This window comes from Passer domesticus, chromosome Z, assembly GCF_036417665.1.
Source record: "Passer domesticus isolate bPasDom1 chromosome Z, bPasDom1.hap1, whole genome shotgun sequence".
NCBI lineage: Eukaryota > Metazoa > Chordata > Aves > Passeriformes > Passeridae > Passer > Passer domesticus.
The window spans coordinates 30813089-30829405 of NC_087512.1; the positions used below are offsets into that span (position 1 = coordinate 30813089).

The window sequence follows — 16317 nt, forward strand, 5'->3', positions numbered from 1 at the left end:
GGGTACTTACTGATGTAAGTCAAGGCAAAAACCTAGATTATGATTGATTGTGAAAAGAATGTCTAACCAGACCATGCAAATTTTTTCAGTCATTGCCTTCTTTTTTTTCCAAGGGTAGAGTATGGCAGATAAGGTGGGATTAAATCATGAATCCTAAATCCTCATTGACATAAATCTGATCACAAATCAGAGATCTAAAGTAAAACTTTAGCTGGAGGTAGAGCAGCTGTAGATGACGCTGAATACCATTGAACCACCCTAGAGGAGCAGGAAGATGGTTATAAAGCAACTGACTTTCTCCTAGGATCCTCATCTGAATTCTATTTCATTTAATGCATTTCACAATCAAGTGGACTACTAATGGCAGATTTGTTTATAAAAAAAAAGTTAAATCAAAATAAAAAATCATGTCATAAAGACAACATTAAATCCAATTTATTACTGACAATAATTAAATGTTAAGTAACTTCTTAAAAGAATGCTTAGATCAATACAATTTAAGAGCATAAAAAAAAAATCTATATTGAGTCATGACCAGCCAAGTACCTTGACACTCTCCCTGCCCTTGGCACAGGAATGTTGTTTTTATGATCCTTCTCAAATTTCAGTGCTAGAAGGAACATGAAAAAGGTAAGGGACATTTTCTAAACCTTCTCAGCAACACTGTCTGGGTGCCTGAATATTAATGTTTTCTACTTTCTTTTACTCACTGGGTCAAGATTTTTGTTTAGTTGTATAATGTGTTGCTTATTTACTCAATTTCTACCTCTCTGGAGCAGCAGAATTCAACTAGCTTTTAAGGTACACACCTTCAGGGGGATAGGAAGCTTTCAGGACTATTCATGGATGCAGCCTCAATGTGTTTTTTGTGGTCTGCAGTATAAAATTATGATGTTAGTTTTCTGCTGGGAAGAAAATATATTTCGCTTATTTCTGGCAGCCACTGAGGGACTTGGCTACTCAAGGGAACAAGCACAGGGACATGTTTTCAGAGCCATGTAATCTGACTGAACCTGCAGTACTTGTGAGAGCTGTGAAACTAAGATTATCAGTCTTTGAATTTACTGAGTGGAATTTGTTACTAAATTACATTCATAAAATATATGATCTTAATTACTATGGCTTTAAATCATCCTTTGTTGTTGAATCAATCATGAATATGCTGGCAACTTAGAGATGTTAAATCTGCTGAACTGTCTTATACATAAATTTGCATTAATCTTCCAACAATATTTTTTAAACAATTCTGAATTTTGAAGGAATATCTTAAGAAAAGAGAAATAATTTGAAATTACATTAATGAAAGATTCAAAGCATTTTCCAAGAAGGGAGGTGATGATATAAAAAGCCATCAGGGAACAGCAACACTTGCATTTCTATTTGTTTTTTCTTTACCAAAGCTCACTGGATTTAGATGCACCATCCATACTTATGCAGCTCTTTTTCTCATTCATTTGTTCATTCACTACCAACAATGGGCAGACTCTCCTGAACTGAATATGTGGGACAAGTGCTGAAATTTCTATTACATGCATTCACTTGACTAGAAATGTATGCATATGTGCAATATAAAATTTAATGATCATGCTAAATATTTAAGTGTTAGCAAAATGCATCAACACCTGCCTCCTTCCGTAAAGTACTTGATGGCCTACACATCAAGGCATTGCAAAGCTTATTTTATAAGTAGTTTTTAATCACAAAGTAAAATTGAGCAATAATCACTTGAGCATTTGAAGTACCTGTCCACGTTTTTCTGTCATTGAATTTATATAACCATTCCTGGTTTACTTTAATGTGACACTAGTAGCAGACCCATTCTCTTTCATGGTTTTTTCTTGTTTTTTCACACAAGTGCCTCAGAAAAAAGTATATTGCTCTATATTAGATGAAATAAATACAATTGTGCAGAACAATTAAAAAAGAATTAGTAAATGTCTATATTGATGAATGGGTGCTAATTGCAATCAGTTATTGAGGATCATCTGCTAAAAGGCAAGTCCTTTTAAGGCAGCTCGATTAAAATATAGTGTTTGCCTGTCTTATCAACTAGTGTGAAAATATTTTTTATAACATACATTTCATCTCTTTCAACATTAATTTATGTAATACCCTGAAGCTGAAGTGGTTGCTGTAAAAGCTAGTAGAATCTGCTGCTCCCGAGCAATAAGAAAAATGGTTTTATACAACCAAAGAAAAATCTCAGTGAGTAGAAGAAAGCAGGAAAGCAGGAAATACTCAGTGTTGCTGAGAAACTTTAAAAACCACGTCACCTTTGTATACTAAGATGGCACGCTCGTTCATTCCTGTTTTGTAAGGAGGGATAGAAAGTTTAAAGGAGTATAGTCCTAGATATTAGAGGTATGCAACTTAGTCTTGCTAGTTCCTCTGCTATTACACAGATGGGATTTCCTGTTAGTCTAATTACCTCATTTTCATCTCCATTAATTTCATGGTACCTGGGTGTGTTCTGGAAAGAGATGCACTTCTACCATGAACCCTTGACAGAATTTCTGTAGGCTTCTACTTCAGCCTCTCAGTCACTTTCACAGTGTACAAATGTAATGTAAAGTGAGCAAGGGCACAGTTATTTATGGAGGCAAGTCTTTGAGATGCTTACTGAAGGTGAAATCCTAACCCAAAGAAGTCAACATCCAATTTAACTTTTCTCTGATTAACTAATTTGGCCATGAGAATCTACTTGTGACCTGTCTGTTCTGAGAAAGTATTATGCTTTTATATTCTCATGCTCTTACAGATTCCAACTTATACTCAGAAAAGTTTATTTTGTAGCCTTGAAATACAAAAAAATACACTGGGCAAACAGTTACAAATTTAAATATATTAATATTACAGGGTGTTAATTATTATTAATACTACTACTACTAGTGCTACTACTACTACTAATAATACTACAAGTTTAAATATATAAATGCTGCTACAGACGTCATTGTTACAGAAGTTTGGCAGTAGAAAGTTAAGGAAATATTAATCTATAAAACTAATACAGTAAAATTAATTAAAAAGAAAAAAGAGAGTTACTACTATGACAAAATTTGTAATTGTAAAATAATAATAATAAAAACCAAGTAATTGCACCTCTTTTTAAATTTTAGTTTTAATTTGGGACAGTCATAGTGATATTTAAGGTGTGAATTTGATAATGTAAATAATACCCTTATATTTTATATTAAGAAAATATTTTAAAAGAACAAGATACAATACCAAAGGTAATATCTAAAACCACATATAAATATTAATTTACCCTCAAGACAGCTAAAACCCCTAGAACAGCATTAATATGAGTGTTTAGTAACTACATTAGTATTTGCTTTGACCTTCCACACGCCTGTAAGAATGCTGGGATATAGTTGAAACTTTGTTTGCATTAATGAAACAGTTTCTGTCATCCACAGCTCTCCTGTGTAATAAGGAAAATGAATATTTTCTAACGAGCTAGAATCCTGTTGTGCTGCTGCTGGTGGTTCCTAATTTTACTACAGGCATAGTTTCTCAATTCTTCAGCTCATTACAGAGACAAATATCACACAGTTGCAGGTAACTTTTCATTCTAACGTGCTTATGCCACGGATGTCTGTGCTTCAGAGATATTCTGTTTTGCACCTGAAATTATTTTCGGTGTTACGGCTATGAAGTGTGATTAGAAAAAAGATACTGCAATTTAGATAAACCCTGCTAAATGGCTCAACTGAAACAAAGCTGAAAATGAATGTATAAATGGCTGAAGTGATTAAGACTGTCAAGTTCTTCTGGGTCCTGTTAGAGAATGAAATAGCTGATGGATTATTATTTATCCCTGAATGTGAGTTTTGGGGATTTAATTAAAGATGTTCTATTATATTTTTCAAAGCCTATTTGAGGCTGTGAATCAAGACCTGCAATAACAGAATGTGGTATTGTTAATGGAAAAATGGATAACTAGAAACTTTAGAAATGTCCATTTTTTAAACTCTTTGACTACTTGATTTTTTCCCTTTATATGAGTCAAAGAACAAGATGATGTTAAGAATGTCAGATTTTTTGTGAAAAGTGAATATTTGCTAGCTATTATAAATACTGCTCTGCTCACTGATCTCTATTGTTACTGTAAAAAAGAAAGTATATAAATGCATCTTAAAATAAAAAGAGAAGATAACCTTACAATACACACATGATCAATGGCTGCAAATAGGATCACAAAAAAGCTATTAGTAAAAGGAGAAGCTTCCTTAAAAACTTAGTATTTCCATTAATAAAGTTCTTTAATGTACATGGAAAGTATAACTACAAGCACAGCCATGGGACACATTTAAAGGGGAGAATGGATCACATTTTCCAGCAAAGTAGAAATAGAAATAAAACTTATGACTATGTTTGCAGATCACAAATGGTAGTTTACACAGTGTTTATATATACAGTAATCAGGAAAAAAAAAGTGGAATATAGTTGAAATATTACAAGCTCTTCTCATGTAGCTTAGCTAAACTAAGATGAAAATAGACAAACCAACCAGCATTTAGTGTAAACTATGATGACCTGATTAGATGCCAGAGGAGGCTAGGTTAATTATTGCCATATCAGACAGAAAGTTAAAACCTTCAGCTGCAGCTCATTCAGTAAAAGTTTGTCTTTTTGAAAGGTCTATAACTATAAACAAAGGAATAAAACATCACTTTTACCTTTAGGGAAATACTGTGACACTGTTCTGTTGTATGAAGGAGAGCAAAGGGGTTCACTGAGGAGAAAAAAAAAACATAATATAAAAGTGCCCATGAGGGAGCCTAGTTGAACTATGTAGATTTTTTGTGGCAAATAGACCATTATCATATTTTATCTGTTTTAAGGAGGTGAGCAAGGAAAGACAGTGTGGCCTGAAAACTGAAGAATCTCTTTCTCCCCTGGATCACACTTTTTCTTTTTCTACTAAGATAATAGTCAGAATTCACTTTCCCGCATACCAAGGCCTTTTTTGGAGGGATCATTGACATAGGGGCAAAAGTGTCTAGAGTTTCTCATGAGACACAGGGATACAATCAAGAGCTGATCTCCACCGAGTACTTGCTTTTGCTCAGCAACTGTTATACATCCCAAAATTCTGTGTCAAGACTACATTATGTTGCAGACAAATTTAGTTAAAGAGGTTAATGTAATATCTGCAAATCTTTCTTATCCATTAGAAGGTTTGCTTGGATGAAATGGATCTTACCTCAGAGCTTGAGCTGTGAACCTGGTGTTCAGAACTAGTTGTTTACATATGTGTATGTATGTATATAAAGTAGACAGCTGAAACAAATCAGAGCAATTGATAGTGATCTTTTAAATGAACTCTCTAAAGGATATCTATATGGAAATTCTAGTTTGATCCAGTTCAAATTTTTTCAAAGGCTTTGGGCCGATTAACATGGTCACAATTGATAATGCTTACCACCATGTGGGTGTTGAATAAATCACAAAAAACACTTTATAATGTATTTTATCATGCACACTTCTTAAATTAGTATTTTTTAAAGTAAACAAATACTTTTGAGCTACAGTCTTCTAATATGTAAAAAACACTACAATGTTATGTTATTTTGGAAAAAAGAAAAGAACAGAGGAGAAATTCTGTACGTATCAAAAGTTTTAAAAAAACTTAATTTATCTAGAAATAATTATTTGTCTAAAAACACAGAAAGAAACTAACAAGATATGTTGTATTATATTACTGTAACCAGTTTTCAAAGGAAAAGTTACCCTTATTGACAAGCTAAGTGAAAAGGGAAAATGCAAATAAGCTTGTCAATAGTTACCTTTTCTTCTGAAAACTTCTTTTGCTGGCCTTTATCTAGAAAACTATCCCAAAATACTAAGAGTCAAGCATCTTGGGACAGCAAGAAACATGCACAGAAAGCTCACTACCTTGGACCCCAGGAGAGAAGACTTTAGCATCTTCAAGGATCTGCTTGGTAGAATACTGTGGCATATAGCCTTGGAGGGAGGAAACGCTGAAGAAGGAAGGTAATTATTCTAGAATCACCTCTACAAGCTCAGGAATCGTACATGCAGACTAAAAGGAAATCAGGCAAAAATACCAGGGGGCCTGCATGGATAAAAAAGGACATTCTGGACAAAGTCAGACACAAAAACGAAACCTGCACTGGGTGGAAACAAGGCCACGTACCCTGGAAGGAATACAAAGAAACTGTCCAAGATGACAGGGATCAGTTCAGGAAAGCTAAAGCACTGATGCAATTAAATCTGGCCAGTGATGGCAACAAGAAAAAATTCTAAAAGCTACATTGGTGATAAAAGTAAGACTAGGCAAAATGTGGGCTCTGTGTCTGGAAGAAATTGAGAGACCTGGTTACCCACAAGGTGGAGACGACTGAAGTATCTAATTACATTTTTCCTTTGGTCTTCACTGTCAAGTGCTCCAGATACGATGTCAAAAAGGTAAAGGCAGGGACTGGAGAATGAAGAGCAGCCCACTGTATGATAAGATCAGGTTTGAGACCATCTAGGGAACCTGAAGGTATACAAGTCCATTGGACCTTGATTAGACATCTCTGTAAGTCTTGAGAAAACTGATGCATGATGTTGCTATGCCACAATATAGTTGACAATATATGAGAAGTTGTGACAGTAAGATGAACTTCCTACTGACTGAAAAAGGAGAAAGATAACATCAATTTTTAAGTAGGTGAGAAGGGAAGACCTAAGGAAGTAGAGGCTGGTCAGTCTCACTACTGTGCTTGGCATAATTGTGGAACAGATCCTTCTAGAAATTATTCTAAGGTAGATGGAAAATAAAGAGATGATTGCTGACGGACAGCCAGGCTTCACTAAGGGTAAATCATGCTTAAAATTTGGAAAAGGCAACAGGCATAATCTACAGGGTATTTGTTCAAAGAGTTTGCCACACAAAATATTGTCCCACACAACATTTAGTCTCTAAATTGGAGAGTCATGGGTTTGACTGATATACTACTCAGTGAACAAGGAATTGGCTGGCTGGTTGCACTTAAAGTCTTGTGTTCAATGGCTTGATGTCCGGATGGACACCAGTGGTGTTCCTCAGGTGCTGGTATTGGGATGGTGCCATTTAACATTTTTATTGGTGACATGGGCAGTGAGATTGAGTACACCTTAGGAAAATTTGCTGATAACACTGACACACTGAAGGGAAGGGATGCCATGCAGAGAGATTGAGAGGCTTGAGAATGGCCTATGGGAATCACAGGAATCTCAAAAAGGCTAAATGGAAGGTCCTGCACCTGTGTCTGGGCAATCCTAAACACAAATACAGGCTGGTCAAGGACCGAATTGAGAGAAGCCCTGAAGAGCAGGACTCAGGACTGTTGATTGATGGGAAACTCAATATAATATGTTTATAGACCAGAAAACCTGGGCTGCATCAGAAAAAGCATGGCCGGCTGGTCACAGAGGTGATTCCTTCCTTCTACTCTGCTCTTCTGAGACCCTCACCAGAAGTACTGTCTCCAGCTCTAGGGGGTCCAATGCAAGAAGGACATGGACATATTGTAGAAGATATAGAGAAGGGCCACAAAGATGATCAAAGGTCTGGAACAGTCTGAAGAACAGCAGGTTCTGGAGAGATCTTACTAGAGCATTCTAGCACTTAAAGGGGCCTACAAAAAAGATGGAGAGGGACTTTTTACTTTAGGACAAGGAGGAATGACTTTAAACAGAAAGACATTATATCTGGGTTAGTGACAAGGAAAAAATTCTTCACTATGAGAATTGTGAAGTGCTGGAACAGGTCTCCCAGAGAAGCTGTAGTGTCTCCATCCCTGGAAGAGGTCGGGGCCAGGTTGTGTGGTCTAATGAAAGGTGTCCCTGCCCATGGCAAGATGGTTGAACTAAACGATCCTTAAGGATGCCCTCGAACTTGAACCGTGCTATGATTCTAAGTAAAAACTAAGCAGCATTTCAGGAAGCATAATTGGGAGCTTTGAATCAGAGAAAGTTTTCATTTCAATTTAAATTAGGTTGATAGGTCGTATTTTTCTTGCATCATGATGTAACATAAAAGAAAAAACAGGAAGGCATGATAGTCCTGTAAATGTCCTATTAATGAAGAGTCCCAGGATGTTGTTGAGCTTGCTGTGGCTCAAGTTTCTTTGCACTGATTTAGTGAGGATGCGGGAGCCAAATTACAGTTGTTGAATGGGTTGGAATTCCAGCTCTGGTTGTGCAGTGGCTGGACAAGTCCTTTCAATCACTGGAAATAAACTAGAAAGGCTGCTGATTTAACAATTTAAATTATTATTAGTGTGACATTTCTACATGTATTTAAACAACAAAAACTGAGCAGCAAAATTTGAAAAGCACAATAATATGAAAATTGAGTTGGTGTTACTTAGGCCAATAACTGAGTTTTAATCCATAGAATCCTAGAACCACAGAATCATTCAGGTTTGAAAGTCCTTTAAGATCATCAAGTCCAACCATCAACTCAGTGCCACCACCATGTTCACCACCAAGCCATGTTCTCAAGTGACATATCTGTATGATTTTTCAATGCATCCAGAGATGGTGACTCTACAACTTCCCTGGGCAGCCTATTCCAGAGCTTTACCACCCATTTTGGGAAGATTTGTTTCCTAATAACTAATATAAACTTCCTCTGGCACAACTAGAGGCCATTTCTTCTTATCCTGGGGAGAGACTGACCCCTACCTTGCTGCAGCCTTGTTTGAGGTAGTTGTAGAGATCAATAATATCAGCCTCCTTTTCTCCAGGATGCCTCAGCCGTTACTCATAAGAATTCTGCACCAGCCCCTTCACCAGTTTCATTGTCCTTCTCTGGACTGTTATTATAAATATACGATTACGGTTTTTTTTGTCAGCAAGTCTTAACTCACAATAAGTTCTTGTCTCATAATAAATTTTACCAATGACAAGATTTTAAATGTAACTAGAGGTAGGTATAAGAAGCACATAGAACTGGAAAGCACTGCCAACTGCTGTACCAAAGGAAGGTGCTGATAAATAGTAAACTCAGTATCAGGTCGCTGAGTGCCTTTTTACTCCAGGGGCTGTAAGTCTGGGCTCAGGGCCAGCTTAAATAAAAATTCAGATGTTTAGCCTTGAAAAGAGCTCTTAAAAAAAAAAAAAAAAAGCTCTGCTAAGAAGCTGTGCTGATCCCGTGCTCATCTAGTCTTTTGATTAGGAATTGCTTTCAAGGGGAGGCTGCTGCGCTTGCTCCTAGGTAGAGGGAGGGTCCTCTGTTCATCTATGCCCATGCCTGGCCTTATCACTGCTCATCCAGAAGCTGATGTTGATCAGGGGCGTGACCTGCCTTGTCACTGTGGACATGCTGCAGGGTTATGAGGCTGCCAGTGGTCCTGGTCACCCTTATGGACCAGCTCAGCTGGCCTTGGCCAAATGTATTGGCGTATGCCGTGCTTGGCCCTTATCTTCCTGTGGCAATTTGTTGACAGTGCTTTGCAGAGCCATGTGTGTCGTTGCTGCTTTCTGGAACTCCGTTGAAGAAAGGAAACCAGGAGCTGGAAACTGCTTGCCTCCCCCAAAGCAAGTAATAGGGGATATACTACTTGAAAAACTCTCTGAAAAAATTAGAGTCCAGTTAAGGGTAAACATGTATATGGTCTTTTATTTTCTATTTACATTGCATCTGGTTCCTATGTAACTTTGTAACATTTTAATAACCAAGTAATTTCTGGGAAGCTGGGTTAAGCTCTTTGGTAACCTGGAAAAAAAAATATTTACAGATGCCAAAATCTTGTGATTTATGGTAACCTCTGACACTCATATGTTCATTCTCAGAGATAGATAAGATAAAAGGCATCAATTCTGCCAAAAGTCATGCAGTTTTGTTGGGAGAAAATATTCTGAATTCCAATGTGTACTGTTATTTAGAGTGGTATTATTAGTTGTTTCCAAACTCTTTTTTTAGGCCTCCCACAAGTTTGGCAGTCTGATCTAGATAGTATCAGAAACAAACTTGAATTCAAACTACAATCCAATAAATGATAGATAGATAAAGATCTGTTAGTTCCTGAGTAAGTTTTTCCATTACACACTCTCATGAAACTTCTGATTTAACCTTCCAATAAATATGAAGAAAAACTCAAGAAATTTTTAGCTGAATTTTAATAACCTTTCATGAGTATACATATATATTATAAATACTGCTAAAAACTCAAACTCAGTTAACCCAAACAGGTTGTTCAAAAATTAGATAACATGGTTATAAATAAATAGCTTTAATTCAAACTGTAAAAAGAACAGTTCCAGAGAAGATTAACCATTCTATTACGTATAGACCAGCCATATAGTCATGTCAGTATAGAGGAGGTTAATGCATAGACCTGAGGCTTGTAACCTACCAGTAGAATTTTTAAACTTTTAGGTATAGAGAATTAGGTATAGGAATTTACAGTGAATTAAAAAACAGAGAAAAACAAGGCAAAAAAAAAAGAAAGAAAAAAACAGATCTCAAAGAACAAAACCTAAACATCCCATAGTTTCAGAAAATACTACATGCTACATCATGCAACAAATATTTCACAACTTCATACTAATTATTTAGAGAAATATGAAAGACACATCAATGGAAAAAGTAAGCATGCATAAATTATGGACTTTATGTACAATTTTATTATTTTTCTTTTGGAATTGTGGTGAAGCCAATGCTTTACAAAAAAAAAAATCTTAGAACTAGTAAAAACAAAATATTGTTGATTGAAAGAGGCATACAACAAAGACTGATACTGAATCAGATGAAAATCCAAATCAAGTTTAAAACAATATTTGGTAGATATATTCCCCTCATCCTCTTTAAAATGTTTACACTAGAAGGAAATGCAACACATTCATCCTCTCAAAAACTTTTAGGAGGTGTTGCATTTTCCTTCTGGTGATTCTAAGGGGATTGCTTTTTCAAAAGACTGAGTTATTTTGATTAGAAAGAAAAAAATGTAGCTAAATATTGGCAAACTTACATTGTGACTAATTTTTTCCTATTCCAGTTTATCGTTCTATTTATCACCAGTCTCTATTGATATTAGATCAATAAGAGACGATTACTGGGGAAGTTATCTCCACCATGAAAATATTTTGTAATTTTTATGATACTATCATGCAAATAAAATTTAAATCCTCAAAATCACCATAGCATAAGTTTGAAAGTTGCATAAAAATGACACGTAACATATCAAATTAACTATTCAAATGTTCATTCTTCTTCTTCAAGATAAAACTCTCAAATGCACTCAGTATGAACTTAATACTTCTTCACTGAGCATCAGGATGCCTCCATGGGAGCAGTGTCAAAGTAGAGTGATCACTCTTGCAAAATCTACTCTACTTATTAGAAACTTGTTAGAAAATATTTTGCTGAAACACACAGTGAACTAAAAGCTCCATGGTTTGAGAAATGGTTCAAAAACTTCTCAGCCCTAGGGAACCCTTCTAATCATCTTGTCTGAACCTCTACATACCCCCAAAGAATTTGATTCATTATTTCCTGTATCAAGCTATTGTCTTCCAATTAAGGTATAGAACTTTATTTTATAAACTTCCCTGGTCTTGCTTGAAAGGCTTGTTTCTGATACAGTATGCACCATTCCTTAGTAAACTCTTCTATGATAGAACTTCCCAAGAGGTCTGCTGATAAATTAATTGTTTTCATCCAAGTCTTTCTCTGTCAGACTGTTTCTCTAAATCAAAAATTATAGGATTTTTTTTTCCTGAACACTCCAGATATAAACTTTCTTTGCTACAGATAATGCTGCAAAACCACTTTTAAATTTTTTGTTAGTATTTTGTTGAGTTATAACACATCCCTCATTAAATATAAAAATAAAAGAGTTTAGTACAGTTACATAATTTCAGATAACAATCTTTTAGAATCTTGCTAGTTTATAGTGTTGTATAATATTATTCCTCATAAAGCATGAGGAGGCTCATGAAAGCCTGAATCATTATTAATGAAGAAACATTGCGAGGAGTTGTTTCTTATTTCAGTGATGAGCAAAAACACTCCTGATGTTTACAGCTATGCCCTCGCTTTTGTTTAAAAACAAAACACCAAGGATTTTTTTCAGTCCTAGCAATAATTTTGTTTGAAACATACATTAACAGAGAATAGAATTAATGCAAAGATGTAAAAAAGGTAATTAAAAATTTACTAGTTCAAGCTGCTTTTCTAAAAATGCCAACATTTTCACAATGGCAGGTACATAAACTCTTGGAAAAGTGGAACAGAAATTTGAATACATCGCTAATCAATAGTGAGGTAGACATATCTTGTATATCTCACTACTCTTTTCATAGGAACATTTCATGAAAATATTGCATGCAAAAATTTACTTAATTAAACAAGAATGTTGTAAAGTTAGGGAACCAAATTTAGTAATGCCATTATAGATTTATTTTAAAGTAAGCTTTGTGTGAGACAGAGTATCCTTTTTAAACTAACTCTGTAATTGGAGAAAAAAGATATATACCTATTACTCAGAGACCTTGCAATTAATTATATCCGGCTGTTATCTATTGAGTAATTACTCAGCATTTTCCGGTATATTATTCAGTGCCCTTTGTTATTAAAAATTATTTAATTTTTTCTTTGAAGGCAGAATGATGAACTCTCCTATGGAATTTTCTGAGTTCTTTTTTTTTTTTTTTTGGTAAGATCCTAGATCTTCATGAATATTAAGTAGCAGATCTTCGGAGTAATCTAACAAGATGAGGTAATGTAAATGCTATTTAGGGAAAGTAAGGCAGAGAGCTTATAGGCAAAATTATAAAGAATCAGCTGATTTTGAGTGATTGATTTTTGATGCCCATGGGTTTATTTTTTCCTCACAGAGCTTTATAGCTCTGTATAAGTTCAGAGCAGAGCTGTCACTAAATGCATTTGTCAGACAGATGACTCACATTTCTGCAATTTACACTGTAAGTGTTTTGTACTGTTAGCCAAAAGATAAGAAATATAGAATTAATCATCCTTTGTGACAAGTGTGATTAAAAGACATCACTATGTAACTGAGTGCTGTCCATGACAAATGATTTACATACACTAAACAAGTTCAAATTTGGGGTTTACAGGAAACATTAACTGACTTTTTCTTCAAGTCTTGGGGCTTCATTTTCCATGTCTGATATAAGTAATATGTTTAAGAATGTGCTAAACGTATATAAATTTGTGACAAAACATCTGAGCCTGGCTTGTATGCCTTTTAATCATGGATGTTTTGCTTTCTGGACTTTCTAACCCTCAAACACTTTCAGAAGTTTTATACAGGGGTTAGATGCTTAAATTCAATCTCGTTATAAAAAACCCCAATCATCTCCTCTTCTTCCAATACCGAAGTAATTTTCTCCAGATTTGCTCTCAGTTAAGGTCAAGACTCAGTCTTACATTTTAATGTAGGTACTGAGGTAGGTAATGTAGATGCAGAACCTTTTGCTTTACTCTAGGAAATATAGGAAATGAACTTTTTCTCCCTGAAGTCCCTACAAGACTCTCAGATCATATTGTGTCTTCTCAAATAACATTTATATATATATATTTTGACTACTAAAGAACCATTTTAGATCTTGTTGTAGTCAAATTCCTGTATCATTGGGTCCACAATATTACTGTCTCTGCCAAGTAATAGCAGTGCCAAATAATAGTGGCAACAGTAGTTCCATCCATGAATTCTTCAGGAAGGTAAGATTTTTAAAATTTTGTTTGTAAATTATATAGGATTATTGCATGCAATGGATTAAACCATTACTTTGTGTAGAATGAAACTAGATTTCATTACATCAGGTCTTCTAAGTGGACAATTTAACTTTGACAAATTTGGTTCAATATATGAAGTAATTTTGATGAATAAAATTCAGGAACAGTGACTGATTTTATATTAGCACTGCTGAAAATTCAAAATACCTCTATGACTTTTCTAGATACTTAAAAAAACCTTAGATATTCCCAATATAAAATATCTTTTATTTGGGTAAACAAGCATTTCCTAATGTCAGACAAAAAAAGAAAAAAAAAAGTAATTATTTGTTTATATATTTATGATCTTTCTGCCTGATTTAAGAGAAAGACCAAAATTGTGGACTCTGAATATGTCATCATCTATTAAAAGAGAGAGGAGATAAACAAGAGAGTAGGGCTATACATATTTTCTCACTGTATCTTCAGTGGGTGTGCCTGTTGCATGTTTTAAAATAAGATTGCATCCATGATTTCCCTTTTTTGGCCTAATCTGTCTTGCACTGCATGAAAATTTTTATTGCCTTCTCTTTCCTATTCTATATATTTTCCTACCCCATTTTATTTTCATTAAAATCATAACCACTGAAAAATTCCACATATGTCTACAACATTTCTTCCTGTAACACATTCACTGCCTACATTTTATAGACATAAATGAATATATGATGATTAAAAGGAGGTGCAAAAACTTGATTAAAAACACCCAAAATATCCTGGATATAGTTTTCTTTCATGTTAGTGACTTCTTGTTCCATGATTTACCATGCCATACAAAACAATAATAGCAGAAAAAAATGATACTCTTTACTTTCTATAGCAAAGTAATAGAAAATCTGGTATATCAAAACATATTTAACACTTTTTTTAATGTGACATGTTTCAACCCAAATAGAATAACTAATGACAGAATTTTCAGAAATTAAATATATGCAAATTAATGAATTAAAAAGTATGTTTTGATTTAATAGATGTCATAATTGCTTATGTAAATATTATGTGAAATTTAATGTTTAGACATAAAACAATTTTTTTATTAATCTTATTTTGAAAATGCAGAAAAAATATTATGAGATGTGAACCAAAAATTCTTATCAAGATGGTGAACTCTCTCACAATGATTTTGGCACTTTGAAGGAAAAATTTATCCAACAAAAGAAAAAAAAATATTTCAATGTGAAATTTAGTTATAAAATAAATTTTACATCACATGAAATTACTGAAAAACTACACATGAAACCTTCCAGGTCACAAAACCATAAAATTTGTTTTCTAAAGGCTCTCCCTTGAACCGGTTATAAAGAAAGAGATCAGCCCTACTGTTCTTAATAGGAAAACAGTGAAGGACATAACCTCTTTTTAAAATTAATGATTGTTCTTCTTCACCAAGTTTGACTGCAGAGCAAATGTGTTAACCTTCTAAAATAGAAATGAATATTTACATGTATCTTAACCAGTGATAATGGTAATCTATGATAGGCTTGTGTCTTCAGTTTGAGAGAGAATGTAAAATTATTTTATAAGGTATTAATTAATTACAGATCACCATCTTGGAAAATTCAAGAAAAAAGTTTGCTATACAACATTTTATAGAATGACCAAATAACATACCTGTACTATTACTCTTCTGAATAAAGAGAATTATGTGTGATTTTGCTGCTTGTTCAGCTGAATTTTAGGAAGCCAAATGCATACATTTCTACAGATTGAAATAAATGTGCAAAGCATTATTAGGAGAATCAACCACTAAATACTTTTTGAGACTGCCAATGAAGTTAGAAGATATTCTTTCTGTATTAAGACTAGACTAATTTCTACATTTAAGGATAAAAGTAAAGGATTACAGAAAGGATTTCTACATTTAAACTTTTTGTACATCCTTGTCTACTTCAGACAAAACTGAAGTAGAGGCTCACTGTGGCATGACACTTCACAATTTTAATTTTGAACCATTTCCACCAGCTGCAGATATATCTCACAGCTACTGGACAGGAACACTTAATAACACAGACAGAAAATTCAATTTCAAGAACATTGTTGCTGCAACAATGGTGAGAAGAACAGCAAATGAGAATAGGAAACGCAATTTATAAACATTTTCTTTTCCTCAAGAGAAAATTAGCTTCTTTACTAAATCATAAACAGGTCTGCCTCATGATCTATGCCTGTTACTTGTAACCTTTGTTACCTGGGAAAATGTTAAAGGACATTATTATATTTAATCTAGCATCATATAGTGAACCCTAAGTGTGAGCCCAAACACTAAGCTGCAGCTTCTGAAATTTATGACCCAGAAAAGATATCAGCTGCATACTAAGGAACATGGGTACTGTGAAGAAGAGAACACACATTCTTTAACTACAAGTGTTCAAAGTCAGAAGCTTTTCCTAAGAATACAGGGCAGTGTTGGCCTTATTGGTGTTGTTAATTAGAAAGGAACCATGAGCACAAGAACAGATGGTAAACATGATGGAGACAAAAGAAAATTTAGGCACAACACCTAATGATACAAACCCAAAAATTCACTTAGCAATTTTTTGACCATGACTTGGCCATGAGACTATATTTGAAGACTTTTGTAG

At 34.4% G+C, this 16317-nt stretch overlaps 1 protein-coding gene and 1 long non-coding RNA gene across 21 annotated transcripts in view; one reads left to right on the forward strand and one right to left on the reverse strand.

The window, feature by feature from the left end:
- PTPRD (protein tyrosine phosphatase receptor type D) overlaps positions 1–16317 on the reverse strand; it is a 1155490-nt gene that overhangs the window by 623508 nt on the left and 515665 nt on the right. The window lies entirely within an intron of this gene.
- LOC135290147 (uncharacterized) lies at positions 1596–8311 on the forward strand. Its single transcript, XR_010352852.1, has 3 exons — positions 1596–2205; positions 3417–3558; positions 5829–8311. It is a non-coding gene; the product is annotated as an uncharacterized LOC135290147 (long non-coding RNA).